Source organism: Triticum urartu, chromosome 5 (assembly GCF_003073215.2).
Source record: "Triticum urartu cultivar G1812 chromosome 5, Tu2.1, whole genome shotgun sequence".
NCBI classification, from domain to species: Eukaryota; Viridiplantae; Streptophyta; class Magnoliopsida; order Poales; family Poaceae; genus Triticum; species Triticum urartu.
The window spans coordinates 661,235,744-661,260,422 of NC_053026.1; the positions used below are offsets into that span (position 1 = coordinate 661,235,744).

The window sequence follows — 24,679 nt, forward strand, 5'->3', positions numbered from 1 at the left end:
GAACCATACCCACAGAGATTGTTGGGTTTTCAAGCAAGCCGGCAAACTCAACGGTGAACACAAGGGGCTCGACACACCAAGTGAGGACGACGACGAACCCCACAAGCAGAGCACCAGAAAACAAAAGGATTTCCCACAAGAAGATAAAACAGTACACTTACTTCACGTGACGAACAGAACGGCACCACCACAGATACGCGCCATACAGCCTATATCCCAAAGGAGTCTCGCCAATGGTTCTTAAAACCGATCACCTTCGACAATCAGGATTACTCTAGAAGTATCCGAAACGCAGGCTGGACTGCCTTGGTATTAGATCCAATAAACGGCGGACTCCATTTTACAAATATCCTGATGGACGGCGGCAGTGGTCTAAACCTGTTATACTAGGACACAATCCGCAACATGGGGATAAACCCAACCAAAATTTGCCATAGCAAAACCTCCTTTCAAGGGGTAACGCCAGGCTCGGATGCCCGTTGCATGGGTTCTCTCCGGCTAGAAGTTATGTTCGGCTCCCTCGATAACTTCCGTTGCGAACAGCTAACTTTCCACGTCGCCCCATTCTCAAGTAGCTATCAAGCACTGCTGGGACGCGAAGCTTTCGCCCGCTTTAACGCAATACCGCATTATGCATCTCTTATGCTTAAGATGCCCGGTCCACGAGGCATCATCTCATTAAAGGGAAAACATTGAGTATTCCTCCCACGCGGAAAATAGTGCGGCTGCCTTGTCAGCCCCACAATAAAGAGGTTTCACCAGCCAAAGCATCGAAACAGGTCGTCAAGACCACGGACACGGCTAGATGAGTCCGGCATAAACATACAATAGATAAAGGCTTAATAACCGTATACCCCTGCACTAGGGGCTCCGTGCATATAAAACAAGAGACAATAAAGCCCAATTTTACCCATTTCGATTTATACTTTGTTTATTTAGTATAACTCATGTTCGGCACGATCTTTCTTTAACTAAGTTCCTCTCTTTTACAGATGAACAACGTGCTACACCCGTCCAGGATACGGCACAACGGAGACACAGGCACAGACGTGCAACAGGGACCCGTTCCAAGGATTCTTTTCAGATTAAGACCATGCATAAATATTTTTTACTGTCTCTTGTTGATACACATCCCCTGGTTTCTTGGTATAACCAAGGAGGAGGCTGGCGTTTTGGCATGTGGCTACGTTAGAGTTTTGCGCGTACCTAGACACTAGGGGCTTATTACTAAGGGCGTTACCCCGTCCGCCCTCATAAAGACCGAATACCTTAGGGAGTGTTCGGCGTCGCGAGTTTGGCCTTATATGCATCAGCTCCGAATCATGTCTTTGGTCAAATGTTGGGTTTGCCCGGCTCCTGTGTTTTGCTGCCTTACGTTCCGCTCTATCGGCTAAGGCGGCACCAGGAGAACTACTGCGATTGTGCCCCGGTTCGGCCAGGCGAGCACCTCAGTAGAGAAAGCCGAAAACTGACTGTCATGATATAGCGCGAGACTGGTCAACCACTCAATGACTTACCGGAATCTTTAGGATTCCTCCGCATTAACGAAGGGCCGTTTCCCGGCCAGGCACATACGCGCCCCGAGTTCGGGCGAGCGCAGGCGCCACCAGGGGCTATATAAGTAGCCTCAATGTCAAACTCCTCTAGCTAAGTGAAAGTGATAAAGCATCATAGTCCGATTGCCTAGTTCTCTGCGCTATCACCTCCTTTGTAGGACCAAGACATTGGATCAAGTGTGAAAATGCGCCTTCTGCGAACACCCCCGCATTATGTGCGTGGGGGCTGAAGCCGACGACTGCCATCTTTCAGATTATATACACGTATATGTTAAACGGCCGCACATGAGGTATTCCAATACTTGCAGGCACAAGTATAAAAAGCTTCTACAATTAACAAAATATTGTTTTACAATAATACATGCTATTCGAATATAGTATCCTTCGAGCACTGCGTCTCTATTAAACGAGCGCCTTGTAGAACTTCCTAAAAAGAGCGCTCGGCGGGTACTCGGCTTCCATCCGAGTCTGGGGATGCAACAGTGGTGGCTTCCATTTCTGCCCAGTAAGTCTTGACACGGGCAAGAGCCATCCGCGCACCCTCTATGCACGCTGACCTCTTCATCGCATTGATATGCGGCGCCGCACCAAGGAACTGCTACACCAAGTTGAAATAACTTTTCGGCTCTGGCCTCTCTGGCCACAGATGATTCATCACATACTTCATGGCAAGTCCGGACAACCTATTTAGCTCGGCCCATTCGGCCAAACGATCGGCTAATGACAGTGGACGCTTTGGATTGTGGAACTGCGACCAGAAGAGCTTTTCCACTTCGCGATCTTCTTGATCTTGGAAGTGTTCGACCGCATCTACGGCACTCGATGCTAAATCCAGATAGGTGTCTGCCGTACTCCACATCTGGTCTAACGGAGCATGTTTAGGATCACAGAACTTCCTCCACGGCATAAAGGGCTTTCCAGCCGCGATCTCGCCGGCCTGACGTAGCTCCTCCTTCATAGCTCTCATCGTAGAGCGAGCATCCTTGGCATCGGCAACGGCCTTCTTCAGGTCCGTCCGTTCCGCCCGATCTTCTTTTTCAACAAGCTTGTAACGGTCAGCAGTGTTCTTCAGCCTCACGGCCATCTCGGCCATTTCCTTCTTGCTTCGGCAGTGAGCAGCCTGTTCGGCTTTCAGCTCTTCAATTGCCTTTCCGACAGCCGCATCACTTTTCCTGGCTTGCTCCTTGGCTCGGGCAAGTTCCGCCCGAAGATTCTCCATGGCAGCAGCACCATCTGCATCAAGCACACACATTGTAAGATACTGGCATAAAGCTCCTCTTACCAGGCGCCGCCGACGGAATTACATACCTTGTGCCTCGTCAAGCCGCTTGTGGACAAGCGCGATGTCGGCATCTGCCACGTCAAGTTGCCGCTTTATCTCGGCAAATCCATCAGTCCGGCTGGCCACCGGACACTTCGCCACCTACGTATAAAGGCGGCATATTAGACCTGGGATTATGATCCTCTGTGCGCCGTCACTTTTGACAACACACAGAGTCTCAGGGGCTACTATCTACACATGGCGCATCTTATTTATGCGCAACTGTCCAAAAGGGTACATTATTTCGCGTACCTCAAAACCTGTCAGTAAACTCCTGATGGCCTCGTACAATCCTCTCTCCGCGGATGAAATCCTCTCAATCACCGTACCCATCAATGCACGGTGCTCCTCTGAGATGGATGCTCGCCCTAGCAGATCCTTCAGCTCCTCCGACCACGCACCAGATGGCGTCGGACTCGTCCGATGGCCCTTTTCGAAGGTCGGACGCGGAGGGCTTTGGGGGCCATATGACTACCTTCCGGCCCCGCCGGATTTGGAGAAACCCTCCGCGACGATACCTCAGGGTCGCCCGCCTCGCAAGGCGGTACGGCAGGGGGAGGCTTTCCGCTCTCCATCATCTCCGGAAGAAGTTCCCCGAAAGACGAGCTCTGCTGAGAAGGGCTAAGGTCCGAGCTACAAGGTAAATTTTCCATTACTTTTCTTAGATATAAAGAAGGGATTTCTCTCGTTTCTTAAAAAGAAAACTCCTCTCTACTTACGGCTCGGTGGAGGGCTGATCCCCTTGAGGGCATAATTCGGACGAAGTATCCCCCAGCAAAGGACCCTCTGGCGAAGATTTCTTCCCCCGCTTTAAGGCCATGGTCTCCGGGTCTTCAGAGGCGGTCCTCTTCTTCCCCTGAGGAGAGGAATTTTCGATTCCTCCCTTCCGAACAACCTCCTTTGAGAAGGCTGTAGCTTCCTTGTCCCCTCCCTCGCTTACCTTTGAAGGCACAACCTCTGACATCCTGACTAGCACGGGACCCGGCGTGGTCTCGGGGAGGGTCCGGACACCTGATTAGCTTTGCTTTCGCTACCCACTCCTGTTTAAAGGACAGCTCTTTTAGGGGCAATTTTATGATAAATATACGGATAGCGGGTCTGGGCACAAGGCTACTTACTTGAGTATCCGGACGATTGCAGCTTAGACCTGCGTCCTCCGTAGAATCCGGACACACTACTTGTGGTCCGAAGAACAATTTGTACATCTCCACGGGCGTCATGCCAAGAAAATGTTGGAGAACTCGTGGTCCCTCCCGGTTGAACTCCCACAGGCGGAGGGGGCGACGTTTGCAGGGCAAAACTCGACGAATTAACATAACCTGCGTCACCATCACCAGACGGATGTCTCTTTCCAGGAGATCTCGGATGTGGCCCTGCAACAGGGGCACGTCCTTTGCCGGCCCCCAGTCCAGCCCCGTATTGACCCATGACGCCAGTCGTGGCGGGGGACCCGAGCGAAAGGCAGGTGGCGCCACCCACTTAGGGTCCCTGGGAGCGGTAATATAAAACCACTCTCGTTGCCATAAGCTGGAGTCCTATTGACAAGAGCCCTTGGGCCATGGAGTACCAGCGTTCTTGCTTATAAAAGCACCTCCGCACTTCGCGTGCCGTCCCTCGATCATCTTCGGCTCTACTTTGAAGGTCTTGAGCCATAGTCCGAAGTGAGGAGTGATACGGAGGAAGGCTTCACACACGACGATGAATGAGGAAATATGGAGGATGGACTCCGGGGCTAAGTCGTGAAATCCCTGCCCATAATAATACATGAGCCCCCTCACAAAGGGATCCGTCGGGAAGCCTAGCCCCCGAAGGAAGTGAGACATGAACACCACACTCTCACCGGGCTTGGGAGTGGGAATGACCTACCCTTGAGCAGGCAGCCTATGCGAGATTTCGCCGGTCAAGAACCTGGCCTCTCTCAACTTCAGCACGTCCTCCTCTGTGACGGAGGAGGGCATCCATCGGCCTCGAAGGTCGGAACCGTACATTGTCGAAGGTCCGAAGCACCTGAAATCTGGAACCTTGGGTGTTGGAACTCGAGGCGAAGGGCGAACTCGTTTGAGATTGAAAGAAAGGAGTAAGGCCTTGGTCTCTTTATAAGGGGTTGAATACCAAGGGCCTTCCCCGTGAACGTTTGGGACTCGCCTTTGATCGAGAAAATATACCAACGGGTACGCACTAGTGCAGAACCGGGCAATAGCACCGGTTCGTAAGGCCCTTTAGTGTCGGTTCCATAACTGGCACTAAAGTGTGGTCACTAAAGGCCCCCCCTCTAGTACCGGTTCAGCACGAACCGGTGCTAAAGGGCAACCACGTGGCACGAGCCAGCTCCGGGGGCCGGGAGCCCTTTAGTACCGGTTGGTAACACCAACCGGTACTAAAATGTTTGGGGTTTTTTTGGTTTTATGATTTCTTTTTCATTTAATTTTGTGTTTTCCATTTTAATTCTTTTTCTTTTGCTGGTATTTTACGATACTACACATTGTACACGTTATGCATATACATATATATATATATATATATAAATAGAATTTCTAGTAGAACCAATCATATATATATCATCAATGTCTCACAAACCACCATATTAATTCACACATACACACATGTATAGCTATATACAATTTCTCCTACATATGCATGTTGCCTTCGGAGCCAGTGGCATTAGCCTAATTGGTGCCTTTGGAGCACGATGACAATTAGAAGTGGTTCATGACCTGGTCGATGGGGGCGGTAGCGGGTAATAGTATTCTCCCTTCGGATTTATGACCTGGCCGAGCAAAAATCCGGCTATTTCCTCTTGTAGTGCTTTTATGCGCTCCGTTCCTAGGAGCTTGTCCCGCACCTCTTTGAACTGTTAAGAAGGAGATCAATATGTATGTGTATTAGTTGTGTGACTACATATCGATAATGGTGTAAAAATTGTGAATAGTGTTCTGACAAGCGTACCCATTCCTATCTTTGACATCTGCTCCTTTCGGACGCCATCATGCGAATGTTCTTGCAAACGCAGAATGCACACAGATTAGTCCCCTGTGCCTGCTTCAGGTCCTTTATTACGAGAATGGAATTTAATTTGATCAGATAATAATTAATCAAGCATGATAATTAAAGAGATGGCAGCTAGCTAGCTAGCTAGTACTACTTAATTACTTACCTTGGGTCAAAACCATTTCAGCTGTCGTTTCCATTCGCCTTCCATGACGCTAATGAACCTTGCCCAAGCCCTGCCCGCCAACAAAGAAAATGAATAAAGGGGTTATTAAATAGTTCATATCATGAAATGACGAACTAAATAGGCCGAGATATATAGTTAATAATGATTGAAATTACCTGTTGACTATCCCAAACAAGATGTTATAGTCACTATTTGCTTTGAGTAGTGAGTCTAGTATTTGAACTGTTCTGGCGTCAACTTTAGTGATACACAAGATCTAGTGAAATCTGCATGCACACACGTTTGCATGTCTTAATTAAGCGGGCATATGTAAGCAAAAACATGTAGCTAGCTAGTAGGCAAAAACAGAGAATTTGTAGTACAAGAAAGTGTGACTCACTGGAAGTTGTAAGGAAGTAGTATATCTTCATTGTATTTGAGGTGCTTCAAGAACTCTAGCATGCTGTCCTCTACCTGCTTTTCATGATGCTTGTTTATTGTCCATGTGTATTCATTAACGGTGTTTGGGTCAATGAACCCAATGCCATAGCGTCCACCTTTTCTCATTTCATACATCTTCATCCTGCATAATACCACAGAAAAGAATATAGTGAGGATAATTATAGGTAATGATTGATCAAAAGGATCACTACAGCTAGCTTGAGACTTAAATTACAGAAAGAAATCACTTACAGACAATAGCAACTGACGATAGATTTGTCAAGTGCGTCTTGATTTTATAACTGAAACAGTTCAGAATACTCAACGGTCACAGGTTTCTCATGGTAGTAATGATCCTTCTTGACTTGCACCATGAGGGACTCTCGATCGGATCTCTTGGTAATGTCCATGTACCATTGATGTAATTCATACATTCTTGTTGGGAGCTTCTTGACCTCTTCTGGCTTGACCAAAGGTTGGCCCCGGGCATATTTCCGTTTTATTTCCTCCTCTGTAAGCACAGGCATGTCCTCGATCTCGAGGAGTTGTCCAACAGTGATTTTGAGAGTTTCAGCCTGCATTATATGCTCCTGGGTTATTACCACATCGCCCACCTCGGGAACGTAAACTGTTTGGCCACAATAATATTGGGCGCGCGTACTGTCACGTGTTGTTGGCGGCACAATAAGCGGGGGGATCGATTGCGCCGCCTGTTCTCCCAGCTGGGCAACGGTTTTCCCGCATTTTTTGACAGCTGCTTGTTGTTTGCTCGAGCTCGAGCTCGCCTCCTTCTGTAGACGTTGTCGATGTAACTTCCTGATGTGGCGCTCATAGTCTGTGTCAACAGGCTTAGGAGCTGGTGGTTGAGCCATGCGAATGAAGTGGTCAACTACTTCCACAGGCACTTTCTCCCTTGGCGGCGGTGGCGGTTTCGGTCCAAAATGGGCGTCGACTTCTGCCCGCACTATGGCATTGGTTTGCTCCTCGGTCCTGTCGTAAGCCCTCTCAGGAAGAGGAGTAGTGAGGTTTGGACCATATTTATATCGCTTGCCTCCGCCTGTACTTCCTGTACTATGACCTCGACTCGTACTGCTACGCACCATAGCTGCGGGGTGTCTCTTCTGCGATTGCTGAGGCGGCGGAGACGGCTGGTGGGGCTGAGTTGGACGAGGAGGAGTGGCCTGAAGCTGTGCCGGACTTGCAGTGGCCTGAGGTTGTGCCAGACTTGGAGGAGGAGTGGATGTCTGACGCTGTGTCGGACTTGGAGGAGGAGTGGCCTCACACTTTGCCAGACTTGGAGGAGGAGGAGTGGCCTCACGCGTTGGTGGACTTGGAGGAGCGGGAGTCTGCTGACTCGGTGGCGGACTTTGACGAGGAGTCGGGTGACGCGGTGTCGGTGGCCTTCGAAAGATGATGCAATCCTATCTCCATAGGATGATACGATGTTTGGCATCTCCGAGTGTGTGCTCCTCATCACCTCCAGGAATGTCAAGCTCTAGCCCCGAATATTGGTCCACCACCTCATCAACCACGACACGAGCATAGCCTGCTGGAATCGGGTTGCAATGGAAGGTTGCATCGGGGGAATTTGTATAAGCAACACCGTCCGCCACCTTCAAGGATATGTTCTTAATTTTGAAGTGTAGCTCGCAGTTAGTGTTCTCCGCGATATCATCCACGGGGTATCTATCCAGCATTGCGTCAAACGGGGCGGAACCCATGGTGCTTCTCAGCATGGATGGGGTGGTGGTATCCAATGCTGGATCATCCGCTAGCTGCTGCAGCTGCTGAGACCCCCTTTGCTGGCTAAGTGAGTCGATCTGCTCCTGCTGCCGCTGGAATTTGATTGCCAAGTCCGCGTGCGCTGATTCTAGGCCTTGAAGGAGTGCATAGTCGAGCTTCCTCTGCTCCTCCTCCATCTTCCTCTTCTTCTCCTCCGCAATCTTCTTTCTCGCACGGGTTCTGTAGTCGGCGTTCCAGTCCAAAAACCCCTCATACCACGGAATAGCGCCCATGCCTCGTGTTCTTCCCGGGTGTTTAGGATTTCCCAAGGCATGCGTAAGCTCGTCGTTCTCTCTGTTGGGCTCGAACAACCCGGATCGAGCCTCTTCTATTGCAACAAGTAGCTTATCTTCGGCTCCGTCCAGACATGCCTTCTTGGAAACTTTGCATGTCTTCGGGTCCAACTCCCCCCCCCCCATGCGCATAGAACCAAGTCCTACACCTAGGGGGCCAGCTCAATGTTTCTGGAGTGACACTTGCATCCAGCATCTCTTTCTCAGACTTATCCCACTTAGGCATTCCCACCGCCTAGCCACCTGGCCCCAGCTTATGGAACTTATCCTTTTTTGCGGCATTGGCCTTGTTTATTCTTGACCGTTCCTTACATAATTCTGAATCCTTGAATTTCACGAAATCATCCCAATGAGCACTTTGATTCTCTAGTGTTCCCTTGAATACTGGAGTCTTCCTTCCTCCCTTGACGTACTTGTCCCATTCACGATTCTTGTGGTTCTTGAATGCAACCGCCATCTTCCTAAGAGCAGCATCCTTGACTTTCTGCACATCTGCTTCTATGAAATGATCTGGTAGGGTGAAATGTTCCATGAGAGTATCCCAAAGCAGACTTTTTTGTCTGTCGTCGACAAAAGTAAGATCTGGACGTGGCTTTGCTGGCTTTCTCCATTCTTGAAGGGAGATCGGGAGTTGGTCCTTCACAAGAACTGCGCACTGACGAACGAACTTGTCCGCAATCTTCTTAGGCGCTAATGGTTCGCCATTACGTTTGATTGCCTCGATATTATACTTTACGCCCTCCTTCAACTTTTTGTTCGGGCCTCATTTCGTCCTTTTGCCTGAAGATTTGCTCGATCCGGATGGCTGAAAGAAGAAAGATCGATTCGTTAATATATCTTCAACTCATTTAAAACATGTGATGATCACCAGATGCCTGCTTATATAAATATATATACCTCTCCGGTGTTGTCATAATCGTAGTTCATGACTTCATCAATTCGGTCGTCGCGATCGAATATCATATCACCCTCTCCGGTGTTGTTTAGAAATTCGGAGCCGTCATAATCTTCTTCATTCTGATCATCATCTGGCCCGCGTATTATATCGAACATGGTCTGTTCTCCCTCTCTGTTGGTATTGTCCACCATAGCTTTTATTTAACTATGCCAAAAGAAATATAAAAAAATTTAGTATTCAAATTACATCGTCTCGAATAATAGATATAATCTAAAATACATCGTCTCGAATAATAGATATAATCTCGAATACATCATCTCGAATAATAGATATAATCTCGAATACATCGTCTCGAATAATAGATATAATCTCGAATACATCGTCTCGAATAATAGATATAATCTCGAATACATCGTCTCGAATAATATATAATCTCGAATACATCGTCTTGAATATTATATATCGAGTACATCACTGGCTAGGTAGCTAATAAAGATCGAATACTACAGAAGAATCTAGGACACTCGCGGTTCCTGCGGCGCGGGCGGTGGACACCCAAAGAGAAGGAACCCTCACAGGATCATAGCTGAAGTGAGATCCCTGAAGAAACTGCCAGGTATTGGAGAACCTGCCGCCCTCTAACGCAACCATGTAGCGATGGACGTGCTCGTTCTCCTCCCTGACACGGCGACGTACCACCTCCGGCGGGGCCGACTCCCTCCGCACCAAAACTGGCCCACGCGAACGCCACCAAATGAGATCAGGGTCGACGACGGGACCCGGGGCCGGGTTCCTCATCAAGCGGCGCGCCCCTCCAGGCAACACCTCCCAGTGCCAGCCCGGCGGAGCCCAGTCCCGGACATGGGTCAGTCGGACGTCGTCGCGGACGGGTCGACGGCGAGGATGCGGGCCAGGCATCGTCGAGAACAAATACTAGCTATATGCTCGCAAAAAGTAGCATTTTTTTAATGATTGGATTTTGATAACTAAAATTTCTAACATTTCTATATAACTAACATTTCTATAACATTTCTAATATTTTAGAACTAAAAAAAAGAAAAATTTCAAACTTTTTTATAACTATTTCTATAACTAAAAAACAGAAAAATTTCTAACAATTCTAACTTTTTTATAACTATTTCTATAACTAAAAACAGAAAAATTTCTAACAATTCTAACATTTCTAACTATTCTAACAATTCTAACATTCCTAACTATTTCTAAAAAACAGAAAAATTTCTAACAATTTCTAAAAAACAGAAAAATTTCTAACAATTCTAACTTTTTATAACTATTTCTATAACTAAAAAACAGAAAATTTTCTAACAATTCTAACATTTCTAACTATTCTAACAATTCTAACATTTCTAACTATTTCTAAAAAATAGAAAAATTTCTAACAATTTCTAAAAACAGAAAAATTTCTAACTATTTGTATAACTAAAAAACAAAAAATGTATGTGTGTGTGTGTGCGCGCGCTCACCGGCGAGGCGAGAGGCGACGGGGGGCGGCGATGGGGACGGCGACGGGTGCGGCGACGACGGGGATGACGACGACGGGGACAGGGACGGGGCAGCGTTGACGGGGACGGGGGCGTACGGGCTGGGGCGGCGACGACGATGGCGACGTACGGGGCGGCGACGACGGGGACGGGGACGACGCGGGACGGGGCGGCGGTGACGACGGGGACGACAGGGACGGGGACGACGGGGCGGCGATGACGGGGACGGGGCGGCGACGGGGGCGGCGACGAGGGATGGAGACGTATGGGGGGCGCGGCGGGCAACGGTGCAGAGGAGAAGAAGCAGATGAGAAACTAAAATTTTCGTAAGTGTTGTTTATATAGGAGGGGCCTTTAGTACCGGTTGGAGCCACCAACTGGAACTAAAGGCCTGTTTTGGCCAGGCCAAGCGGCGGGAAGCGACCCCCTTTAGTACCGGGTGGTGGCTCCAACCGGTACTAAAGGCCCCCCCTTTAGTACCGGTTGGTGCCACGACCCGGCACTAAAGGGGGTGCGTTGGCGCAGGTGCGGTGCGGCAAGTTTAGTCCCACCTCGCTAGCCGAGGGGCGACCGCACTGGTTTATAAACCCCCGTGCGGTAGCTCTCTCGAGCTCCTCTCCAAAGCAGGCCTACTGGGCCTACATGTTCTGTGCTGCCCTGTAGGCCTACTGGGCCTTTGCGGGCCTGCATCCTGGCCCAACAACAGGTTGGGTTTCTAGTCGTATGCCGGCCGCTTTGGCCTAGTAGGCGGGCTTTTTTTATTTTTTTTTGCTTTATTTATTTTTGAGTTGTTTTTTTTGTGTATTTAGAGTTTCTTTGTGAATATTTTTGCTTTAGGTACAAAAAATTACAAACTATCTATTAGTGCCCGTAGTTTTCAAATTTGAATAGTTTAAATTTTGAATTATTTGAAATTAGTATGAATCACTAGTTTGTGAATAACTTAACTTTAAAAATCATTAAAGGCATGAAAGAATTTGTTTGCACATAAAATTTCTTCGCGTTTCAAATGCCAAAACACATAATTAACTACCCTAACTATTACAGAGATTCCCTTCTGGGTGTGAAACACAGAAGAAAGTGATGATAGTGAAGCCGATCACATCCCAGATCTTTGGGTGTGAAACTTTTTCTTCGCGTGTGTCCCTTTGCGCCGTAACCATGGAAAATCTTCAACATTTAACGGGATGCTCGGGTCAATATTCACTGTGAATGGAGCAATTTCATCAAACTTTTCATAATCTTCTGACTTGTCTGTCTTGTCATCCACTCCCACGATGTTTCTCTTCCCAGAAAGAACTATGTGCCGCTTTAGCTCATCTTACGATGCATTCGCTTCCTTATCTTTTCTTTTTCTTGGCTTGGTAGACATGTCCTTCACATAGAAAACCTGTGCCACATCATTGGCTAGGACGAATGGTTCGTCTGCATACGCAAGATTGTTGAGATCCACTGTTGTCATTCCGTACTGCGGGTCTTCCGTTACCCCGCCTCATGTTATATTGACCCATTTGCACCGAAACAAAGGGACCTTCAAACCACGTCAATAGTCAAGTTCCCATATGTCCTGTATATAACCATAATATGTTTCCTTTCCCGTCTTGGTTTCTGCATCAAAGCGGACACCACTGTTTTGGTTGGTGCTCTTATTATCTTGGGCAATCGTGTAAAATGTATTACCATTTACCTCATACCCTTTGAAAGTCATTATATTCAAAGATGGTAACTGGGACAGCAAGTACAGGTCATCTTCAATAGAGGTGTCATGCATGGTACGTGTCTGCAACCAGCTGGCGAAACTCCTAGTTTGTTCACGTGTAATCCAGTCATCAGACCGCTCCGGGTGTTTGGAGCGTAGCAAATTCTTGTGTTCATCCATATACGGAGCCACCAAGGCGGAATGCTGTAGAACTGTGTAGTGTGCTTCAGTGAGAGAATGTCCGTCCATACATATTATTTGTTCCCCTCCTAGCGTGCCTTTTCCATCCAGTCTGCCCTTATGTTGCGATTCAGGAACACCAATCGGCTTAATGTCAGGAATAAAGTCAATACAAAACTCAATGACCTCCTCATTTTGACGGCCCTTGGAGATGCTTCCTTCTGGCCTAGCATGGTTATGAACATATTTCTTTAAGACTCCGTTGAACCTCTCAAAGGGGAACATATTGTGTAGAAATATAGGACCCAAAACGTTAATCTCTTTGCATAGGTGAACTAGGACGTACGTCATGATGTTGAAGAAGGATGGTGGGAACACCAACTCCAAACTGACAAGACATTGCACCAAATCATTCTCTAACCTTGGTATGATTTCTGGATCGATTACCTTCTGAGAGATTGCATTGAGAAATGCACATAGCTTCACAATGGCTCATCGAACGTTTTCCGGTAGAAGCCCCCTCAATGCAACCAGAAGCAGTTGCGTCATAATCACGTGGAAGTCATGAGACTTTAGGTTCTGGAATTTTTTCTCTGCCATGTTTATTATTCCCTTTATATTCGACGAGAAGCCAGACGGTACCTTAATACTGAGCAGGCATTCAAAGAAGATTTCCTTCTCTTCTTTGGTAAGAGCGTAGCTTGCATGACCCTGATGTATGCCGTCTTTTCCATGCATACGTTGCTGGTCCTCTCGTGCCTCAGGTGTATCTTTTGTCTTCCCATACACGCCCAAGAAGCCAAGCAGGGTCACACAAAGATTCTTCGTCACGTGCATCACGTCGATTGCGGAGCGGACCTTTAGGTCTTTCCAATAGGGCAGGTCCCAAAATATAGATTTATTCTTCCACATGGGTGCGCGTCCTTCAGTGTTGGAACAGGTTGTCCACCAGGACCCTTTCCAAGGACCACCTTCAAATCCTTGACCATATCATGTACATTAGCACCAGTATGGTGGCGAGGCTTCGTCCGGTGATCCGCCTCACCTTTGAAATGCTTGCCTTTCTTTCTTACGGGATGACTGCTCGGAAGAAATCGACGATGTCCCAGGTACACATTCTTCTTACAATTAGCCAAATATATACTGTCAGTATCGTCCAAACAGTGCGTGCATGCGCGGTATCCCTTGTTTGTCTGTCCTGAAAGGTTACTGAGAGCAGGCCAATCATTGATGGTCACGAGCAGCAACGCCTTTAGGTCAAATTCTTCCCCCATGTGCTCATCCCACACACGTACACCTGTTCCATTCCACAGTTGTAAGAGTTCTTCAACTAATGGCCTTAGGTACACATCAATGTCGTTGCCGGGTTGCTTAGGGCCTTGGATGAGCACTGGCATCATAATGAACTTCCGCTTCATGCACAACCAAGGAGGAAGGTTATACAAACATAGAGTCACATGCCAGGTGCTATGGTTGCTGCTCTGCTCCCCAAAAGGATTAATGCCATCTGCGCTTAGACCAAACCAAACGCTCCTTGCGTCATCTGCAAACTCCTTCCCGTACTTCCTTTCGATTTTTCTCCACTACGACCCGTCAGCAGGTACTCTCAACTTTCCGTCTTTCTTACGGTCTTCTCTGTGCCATCGCATCGCCTTGGCATGCTCTTTGTTTTGGAACAAACATTTCAACCATGGTATTATAGGAGCATACCACATCACCTTGGCAGGAATCTTCTTCCTGGGGCGCTCGCCCTCGACATCACCAGGGTCATCGCGGCTGATCTTATAGCGCAATGCACCACATACCGGGCAAGCGTTCAAATCCTCGTACTCACCGCAGTAGAGGATGCAATCATTAGGGCATGCATGTATCTTCTGCACCTCTAACCCTAGAGGGCAGACAACCTTCTTTGCTTCGTACATACTCTCGGGCAATTCGTTGTCCTTTGGAAGCATATCCTTTATCATTACCAGCAACTTTCCAAATCCTTTGTCAGATACACCATTCTCTGCCTTCCATTGCAGCAATTCCAGTGTGGTGCCCAGCTTTTTCTTGTCACCTACGCAATTCGGGTACAACAATTTTTTGTGATCCTCTAACATGCGCTGCAACTTCTTCTTCTCCAAATCACTTGCGCAGTTTCTCTTTGCATCGGCAATGGCCCGACCTAGATCATCAACGGGCTCATCTGATGCCTCTTCTTCAGCTTCTTCCCGCATTGCCGGCTCAGCTTCTTCCTGCATTACCAGCTCAGCTTCTTCCCGCATTACCGGCTCAGCTTCTTCCCCCATTGTTGTATCATCGTATTTAGGGAACCCATGGCCAGGATAGCTGTCGTCGTCCTCTTCTTCTTCATTGTCTTCCATCATAACCCCTCTTTCTCCGTGCTTACTCCAAACATTATAGTGGGGCATGAAACCGGACTTAAACAGGTGGACGTGAATGGTTCTTGACGTAGAGTAATTGTGACCATTCTTACAGCGAGCACATGGACAAGGCATAAAACCATCCGCCCGCTTGTTTGCCTCAGCCGCAAGTAGAAAAGTATGCACGCCCTCAACGAGCTGGAGAGAGCATCGGTCATCGTACATCCATTGCCGGCTCATCTTCATTACACAACACCGAATAGACCAAATTAATACAAGTTCATACATAAAGTTCATACAACACTTAAATGCAACAAACAAATAACTCTCTAGCTAAAGCATTTAAATGCAACAACAAATACGATCAAGATCGCAACTAAGGTAACAATGGATCCAACAGCATAATGATACCAAGCCTCACTATCGATGGCATATTTTCTAATCTTTCTAATCTTCAAGCGCATTTTCTCCATATTGATCTTGTGATCATCGACGACATCGGCAACATGCAACTCCAATTCCATCTTCTCCCCCTCAGTTATTTTCAATTTTTCTTTCAAGTACTCGTTTTCTCTTTCAACTAAATTTAACCTCTCGACAATAGGGTCGGTTGGAATTTCCGGTTCACATACCTCCTAGAAGAAATTGCATATAAATCAAATACTAGCACATATATATATATATATCCTCCCAAATTACTAAACTCACAAATTAATCACTATATAAAGCATTGTAAGAGCTAATCTAGCAATGAGAGATGAAAGGACAAAGTTGCTAACCTTTGTGATCCTTTGAATGGATGGGGGCCTTCAAATCTTGACAAATTTTGGGCAAAATGTGTGATGAGCTCGAGAGGAATAGGGGAAGAACAGAGAGGAGAGGGGAAAGGGGAAGAACAGGGCGAGCTCGGGTGGACGAAGGGTTTATGTAGGACGACCTTTAGTACCAGTTCGTGCCAAGAACCGATACTAAAGGGGCTGGAGGGGCCCCAGTCTGACAACATCCTGCCACCACTCTCATTAGTACCAGTTCGTGGCACGAACCGGTGCTAAAGGTTCGCCACGAACCGGTACTAATGAAAGCAGCCCGGCTAGCCATTGGAACCGGCACTAATGTATACATTAGTGCCGGCTCAAATACAAACCGGCACTAATGTGCTTCACGTTTGACCCTATCCGCAAGGATGACGAGGTGCAGGTCGACTGCAACCTTTTCCTTCGGAGCTGCTGCACAAATACAACGTCCACTCCATCCCTACGCGCAAGGACGACGAGGTGCAGGTCGACTGCAACCTTCTCCTTCGGAGCTACGACACAAATACAATGTCCGCTCCATCCTTATCCGCAAGGACGACGAGGTGCAGGTCGACTGCCACCTTCTCTTTCGGAGCCGCAACACAAATACAACGTCCGCTCCATCCCTATCCGCAAGGACGAAGAGGTGCAGCAAGCAAAGTCCATCCAAAGGCAAACACAAGCACATTTGGAGATAAACCAAATTCAGATAAATACTAAAAGGTTCCAAGCAGCAAATCAAAAGTACTCGGGCACCAAGCCCGAAGGAGTTTAACAGTTACAGAAACCACTCGGCATTCCGAGGTATATTTAAAGCGTATCCAAGTTTCATAAGATTGTTCACTCAGCCGGAGGAGGACTGGCAGGCTCCACGAATGAGTCCAGATCGATCCCATCAGCAATCCGTGTAGCGGCAACAATTAAAGTCTCCATGAAGGACTGGAAGTCGTGCTTTTTGGTGTTAGCGACTTTGATCGCAGCCAGCTTGTCTTCACGAACCTCCTTGCAATGGACTCGCACCAGGGACAACGCCACGTCAGCACCACACCAGGCGGAGGATTTCTTCCATTCTTGCACTCGGTCAGGGATCTCGTTCAGTCAAGTCATCAGAGATTCCAGATCATTCTGAAGCGTCGCCTCCGGCCAAAGCGTCGAATCGATTCGACAGACAACCTCCTTCAGCCGTGCGAGGTAGCTTGTGGCGCTGGCGATACGGGACTCCAGTTGGAGCACGTTCATCGCAGTTTCGTCGCAGACCGGGGAAGTGATAGGGTCCAGACCCGTCTCAACCCTTCCAGTTTCTTCGTCAAAGTCTTGACAAAGTTCTGCAGCCGAAAGTCAATTCAATCAACCGAGCAAAATACGATGGCAAGCATCAACACAGTCGGATTAAAAGAAATACCTCCCAGCACGAGATAAAGCTTCTTGGCGAGGGTCCTCAGATAAGCTTCTGTGTCGTTCGTCTTGCGGATCGCAGACTCCAACTTTTTGTTTAGGGCGACCTTATCCTTCTTCAGGCTGCTCACTTTGCGGATAGCTTCATTAAGACAAGATGTCAGTCTAGTCACCTCTCCTTCAAGCGTTCCGACTGAAGCAAGCTTCTTGTCTGCGAGAGCGGTTTGGTCTTGGGCTTCTTTTTGGGTGGCGGCGAGGTTCGAGTCCTTCTTGTCCAGAGCCAACTTCATTTTCTCTGCAAAAGAAATAATCGAATCAAAAAAGAGATCAAAGAGATATATTGAAATTCAGTCGGCAATCAGTTACCTTCCATACCAGCGGCCTCGTCTTGAGCTTTTTTCAGATTTTGCTGAGCCAATTCCAAGTCCAAGTTGAGTTGCCTCTGCTTCTCTTCGAGTTCGGCAAACTTGGAGATAAGAGTACAAGACTTCTGCAGGAGGCAAGAGACAGGTCAATCGATAGGTTCGAAAGCAGTTCATTTTCGAGTGAATAAAACCTAAAGAAGTGGACAACAAGCTGTTCAAACCCCAGTCGACTGCCACCAGTTGACCGCGGTCTCGGGGACTACACCCAGTGGGTGCACTTGGCGTGCCCCCACCGGTTCTGATCCCACTCACCCGGCCCGCCGGAGTCGAGTGCAAGGAGTAAGAAAAAAGAGAAAGAACAATTGCACCGTCAAGAAAAGAAGAACTCAGAGCACAGTCGACTGCCAGCAGTCGACCGCGGTCTCGGGGACTACACCCAGTGGGTGCACTTGGCGTGCCCCCACCGGTTCTGATCCCACTCGCCCAGACAAAGTGGAAGAGCGAGACTACCAAAAACGACAGCAACACCCAGTGGGTGCTCTAATTCAACGCGAACAACAGGAGATTGTGCAGAAGAAGATTTTTCGAGAACAAAAACAATTGGAAAGTCTACTCACCTGGACGTTGGCCCGAAGAGCGGCAATAGCGTCGTAGGCAGCCTGACGGCTATCATGCACTATCTTCACCCGCTCCATCATCATATCAGCCTGTCGGATGGCTTCCGCAGCCGCTTCCAACTGGTTGTCTGGGACGGGGTAGTTGGTGAAAAAATGTGCAGACGACCCAGGTGCAGCTGCTTAAGGCTCCGTGGTGTGGAGTTGGATAGTTGAAGGCACCACAGGCGCGGTCGACCGCGTGGGATGCCCACTCGGCAAGGGTGCAGCGAACGTCAGAGCGGCCCTGCCCGCATCTTCGGCTTGACAGACGGGAGGCGTTGCAGTTGGTTCCTGCCGAGCCACCCTGCCAGCTGTTACCTTCTTTCTCTTCCTAGGCTTAGGAGCCACATCTTCGTCGTCGTCCGGAAGGTCAATGATGTTGGGTGGAGCTGCAAGATAGAACATTCGACCCCGAGTGAACCACTCGACCCTAAAAGGATCAATAGTCGAAATCGCAAGAGTTCATACCTGGGTTAGAGGTTACCGCATCCTCCATTTCCTCGTCCTAGTACTAGTATGAAGATGTCCCTGACGTAGCAGCACTGCAAAGGCCCGCATTCAATCGGTTACACCCAATTAATCGAATCCACATAAAGGACAAGTCAGATGGTTACCCAGAGATAGTAGGAATGGTCACTTTGATCCGAGGCAAAGCTTTGGGCGGTTTGGAAGAGATGGCTTTCGGCACTTTCGGCGCTGGAAGCGGCGCGACCTTGGATTGCTTTGGAGGCTTCTCAGTCGGCATCGGGGAAGACGTCCTGGGGCGCTTTGAGGATTGCCCGATTGGCGCAGCCACCAAGTCCGGAGCGTGTGCCGAGTCATGAGTGTGCTTGAACCTCCTCTCCCTGCGAGGAGGCGAGTCGACTTCTTCCTCATCGGTCGATTCATCGCTCTCCTCGTCCTCCTCGGTTTCCGAATGCTCCTCGCCGCTCTCGCCCCCGCTCCCTTCTTCGTCGGCGCCGGGGTCCTGCACTCCATTGGGCATTGAGTACATTTCAATGAGGGCCTGAAAGGATAACAATCAAAAGACATTCAGTCTACCACAAACGGGACACCATGTGGTGAATCAGAAAGATACTTGATAAAACAAAAATATACCTGCTCCGGCTGGCACGAGTTGTCGAATGGAATCACCCTCCTGGATCCCCGAGGGTTGTCTTGGTTGCCAGTGATTCCCCTCAACCAGTTCTCCAAGATATCCTCGCTGACCTCCTCCGGGTGGATCCGAGTGGTATCCTCGAGCCCAGAGTACATCCACATCGGATGATCACGCGCCTGAAGAGGTTGGATGCGTCGACCGAGAAAGACCTCCAGCAGATCCATCCTGGTCACTCCGTCGCGGACAAGCTGGACGACCCGTTCAACCAGCTCCTTGACCTGCGCTTTCTCTTCTGGAACTACCTTCAGGGGAACAGGCTTCTCCACACGAGCCAAGGAAAAAGGAGGAAATCCAGTCGACTGGCCAGGGTTGACTGATCCTTGCAGTAAAACCAAGTCGACTGCCAGGCCCGGACCGAGTCAGGAAGGATCATTGCTGGGAAAGTACTCTTGCTCCTCATCTGGATCCCCAGACCACCGCACATCTGGATCACCCGCGTCCTCTCGTCACTCGACTTGGCCTTTTTGACCGACTGGGAATGGCAAGTGAAGATGTGTTTGAAAAGCCCCCAGTGCGGTCGACAGCCCAAGAAGTTTTCGCACATGGACACGAAAGCGGCCAGATAGACTATGGTGTTCGGAGTGAAATGGTGGAGTGGAGCCCCAAAGAAGTTCAAAAAACCCCGGAAGAACGGGTGGGGAGGCAGCGAGAATCCGCGGTCTACGTGGGTTGCTAGGAGGACGCACTCACCCTCTCTAGGCTGCGGCTCGGTTTCGTCCCCCGGGAGCAGAGCCGACTTGTGGGGGATCAATCCCCCCTCCACCAGGTCGTCGAGGTCATCCTGCGTGATTGCCGAGCGGATCCGGTCGCCCTGGATCCAGCCCGCCGGCAGGACGGACCTCGACGAGGATCCACCCCGGCTGGTCCGCTTGCCCTTCACCTTCGCGGTCGCCTTCTTCGCGCGTTCCAGCGCCGCCGTCTTATCCTTCCCCATGGTGGCATATCGAGCTCGAACGGAGGTCCGGCGACGAGGCGGAAGCGAGAGTGGCGGAGAGATCGGGAGAAAGAGAAGAGAGAATGTGGGCGTGCGGAGCAGAGGCCTGCCCGAGACCTTTTATAAGACCTCCCGCCAAGTGGCTAACTAGTGGACCCAAGTGATCTAAACAAATCCCGCAACAGTCGCGCGCGCAGTACGTGGCGAAAAAGGTGGCGCGGGGATCGAGGAGACTTACCTAATCCGTCCCGATAACCTCGTTTCCTCCCGTCTGGCGCTCTTCCCAAAATTCGAATCCTGCGAGATCCGCGGAGAGCGGAACAACCTGTCAGACTGAAGACAAACACCCTCTACATCATCATTCGGAATTCAACCATGAAAGTTCACTCGACAACAACCAAGCATGGACCAAGGCGACTGAGAAAGGAGTCGACGTCGTCTCCTCAACTCATTGTTTCAGGACAAGGCATATTCATAGCACAAAGAGTGGGTCGGAAGTGTTCTCAACCCCTTCCTCACTCGAACCCTGATCCATTCGGGGGCTAATGATGAAGCTATGTACCTAGGGTAGGGTCATGGACCTGTCCAGCATACCCTCCCCGAGGACATCTTTACAAAGAATCAGAAGCAGTCGAAGAGAAAACGTCATCCACTCGACCATGAAGATGTGCTCACTCGACTTCCTTGAAGACACTCGACCACCTTGAAGACACTCAACCACCAAAAGACGAGAAGCCCTCCACTCTGCAACGGTCGTGACTTAAACTATAGCATTATGGGCATTTATAACACTATTGTAGACGTTACCAGTAACGCCCCACCTTTATGAACATTGAAACCTGTGTAACGGAGGGGATCTGGGGTCCTGGCGCACTCTATATAAGCCACCCCCTCCTCTGGGACAAGGGTTCGCACTTTTGTAAACACACACACACATATAATCTAGTCGACTGCCTCAGGGCACCGAGACGTAGGGCTGTTACTTCCTCCGAGAAGGGCCTAAACTCGTAAAACTCATGTGTACAACTACTCCATAGCTAGGATCTTGCCTCCTCATACCTACCCCCCATTCTACTGTCAGTCTTAGATCCACGACAGGTGGCACCAGTGAAAAAAACATGTCATAGTCCATGAGATGAGCCAATGTACTGGATTCCAGGAAGCCCCGATACTGCTCTGCCCCAATGGACATAAGACTGGGCGGGGCATATGATGGCATCACCACCTTCTTCAGTCCCATGCTCTTTTGGAAAATTATGCAAACCACATACTCCTCCTACAAACATACGTAAACCAAAATAGTAAAGATCAATAATTGTCACTAGCTAGATATGTATGTACAAGAGAATTCATCAGTCATGAGTACTACTAGTCAAGGACAAAAAATACCTTGGAAGACACATTAATGGTGGTGGCTTCGACTATGTTGGTGGGCAAGTTGGGTGTCGGCTGCTTGTCGATCTCGATTATGTACTCATGCATGATCCATTTTGTCTCCCCCCATAGAGGCCCACCCGTTGTAGAAGGCCAGTGTCTTGTTCATGCCGATGAGACTTTTGGTCGGCAGTATAATAATCTCCTTGTTCTTTGGGTAGCCTTCCAATAGCCAGCATTCATAGCCCGGTTGGTCCGTATCCCGGCGCGGTACTTGAGGTCCTTGAAGGAGAATAAGTATCGCTCCTTCTCCCCCATGTTTACCTCATTTGGGGATTCCATAGCTCGTATTTTTGCATATCCACCTCCCTTACTATCGTCGTGTTGTAGGCTTTCGTCGGAACCTTGGGGGCCAGGTAGAAGATGATGATCTCCATGTTCGTCGGGTGAAACCTGAACCCTGGCGGCAAATTCAACTGTTGTTTCTGTTGCTGAACTTGCAGGTGGCTTGCCATGGTGAAGGCTCTTTGGCAAATGTGTGCTGGTTTGGAACAAATGTTGGGGGCATTGATAGATATGTATCTATCTGTGGAAGGAATTCAATGATATATAGAGATATAGGAGGGAGATGCTTAAATAGGACCGAATGCACATATTGGCAAGATACTTTCTGGAGAAGCTTTGACGTTGCCCGGGCTTTGTTTAATTTGTTTTTATTGGCATTGGACGGATGTATGTGATATAGCTAGATAGATAGACATGCCTGCTTATCGTTTATAACTGTATGTTGCTTGTCTTGTTGTGTTGGCCATGTCAAGGTGGTGAAAAATGTCACTTGTTTTAACAAATGCAAGTGCCATTTTAGGAAGTGTTTTACAGTTTAAGAAAGGTTGGAAAATTTTTAAAAATGTTTCATACATTCAAAAAATGTTCACTAGTCCAAAAAAATGGTGACATTTTGAAAGATTTGGATGCAATGTAAAACAAAATGTTTTTCTAATGTAAAAATATGTACACAGAAGTTGGGAGCGCCACACTACCCATCATGATCCGGCCCCGATGGCAAGCATCTAGTACACGGAAGTTGCAGGCAGCAGCGGCGATGGCGCCATTGACAACAACACGTTGTAGTCCATGAGAGGAGCCAATGTACTGGATTCGAGGAAGCCTCGATACTGCTCTGCCCCAATAGACATAAGAATGGGCGGGGCATATGATGGCATCACCACCTTCTTTCGTCCTATGCTCTTATAGAAAATTTTGCAGACAACATACTCCTCCTACCAACATACAAAATTAGTTAAAATCAACAATTGCCACTAGCTAGATATGTATGTACAAGAGAATTCATCAGTCATGAGTACTACTAGTCAAGGACTAAACATACCTTGGAAGACACATTAATGGTGGCGGCTTCGACGATGTTGGTCGGCAAATTGGGTGTCGGCTGCTTGACGATCTCAATTCTGTACTCATGCATGATCCAGTTTGTCTTCCTCCCCCTAGGGGCCCTGCCCTTGTAGAAGACCAGTGTCTTCTTCATGTTGATGAGACTTTTGGTCAGCGGGGTAGAATGATCTCCTTCTCCTTTGCGGTAGCCTTCCAATAGCCAGCGTTCATGGCCCGGTTGGTCCGTATCCCGGTGAGGTACTTGAGGTCCTTGTAGGAGAAGACGTATCGCTCCTTCTCCCCCATGTTTACCTAATTTTGGAGATTCCATAGCTCGTATTTTTTTCATATCCACCTCCCTTACTATCATTGTGTTGAAGGCTTTCGTCAGAACCTTGGGGACCAAGTAGAAGATGATGATCTCCATGTTCATCGGGTTAAATCTGAACCTGGCGGCAGATTCAGCTATTATTTCTGCTGCTGAACTTGAAGGTGGCTTGCCATGGTAAAGTCTCTTTGGGAAATGTGTGCTAGTTTGGAACAGATGTTGGGGGCAACGATAGAGATATGTCTATCTATGGAAGGAATTCAATGATATATAGAGATATAAGGAGGGAGATCCATAAATAGGACCGAATGCATGTACTAGCAAGATACTTTCCAGAGAAGTCTTGACGTTTTCTGGGCTTTGTTTAATTTGTTTTTATTGGCATTGGATGGATGTATGCGAGATAGCTAGATAGATAGACCCGGGTCCCTATCGTTTACAACTGTATGATGCTTGTTGAGGGAATCCTAGATTAGGGGGTGTTCCGGATGCCGGACTATACCTTCGGCCGGGACTCTTGGGACTATGAGATACAAGATTGAAACTTCGTCCCGTGTCGGAAGGGACTTTCTTGGCGTGGAAGGCAAGCTTGGCGATACGATATGTAGATCTCCTACCATTGTAACCGACTCTGTGTAAACCCTAGCCTCTCCGGTTGTCTATATAAAAGGAGAGTTTTAGTCCGTAGAAAAGACAACAATCATACCATAGGCTAGCTTCTTAGGGGTTAGCCTCTCTGATCTCATGTAGATCTACTCTTGTACTACCCATATCATCAATATCAATCCAAGCAAGACGTAGGTTTTACTCCATCGAAGAGGGCCCGAACCTGGGTAAAACATCGTTGTCCCCTGCCTCCTGTACCATCCGGCCTAGACGCACAGTTCGGGAACCCCCTACCCGATCCGCGGTTTTTACCACCGACATTTGGTGCTTTTCACTGAGGAGTTCCTCTGTGTCGTCACTTTAGCCCGATGGCTTCTCCGATCATCAAACAGTGATGCGATCCCAAGGGTGAGACTTTTCTCCCCGGACAGATCTTCATATTCGGTGGCTTTGAACATCGGGCCAAATTCGCTTGGTCATCTGAGCA

The 24,679-nt window shown here is 48.4% G+C and overlaps 2 pseudogenes; both read right to left on the bottom strand.

Moving 5' to 3' along the window:
* Nucleotides 1-17,667: 17,667 nt before the first annotated feature.
* On the bottom strand, nt 17,668-22,384 carry LOC125507694 (annotated as a pseudogene).
* A 555-nt stretch (nt 22,385-22,939) lies between these two features.
* On the bottom strand, nt 22,940-23,762 carry LOC125506587 (annotated as a pseudogene).
* Nucleotides 23,763-24,679: the final 917 nt, after the last annotated feature.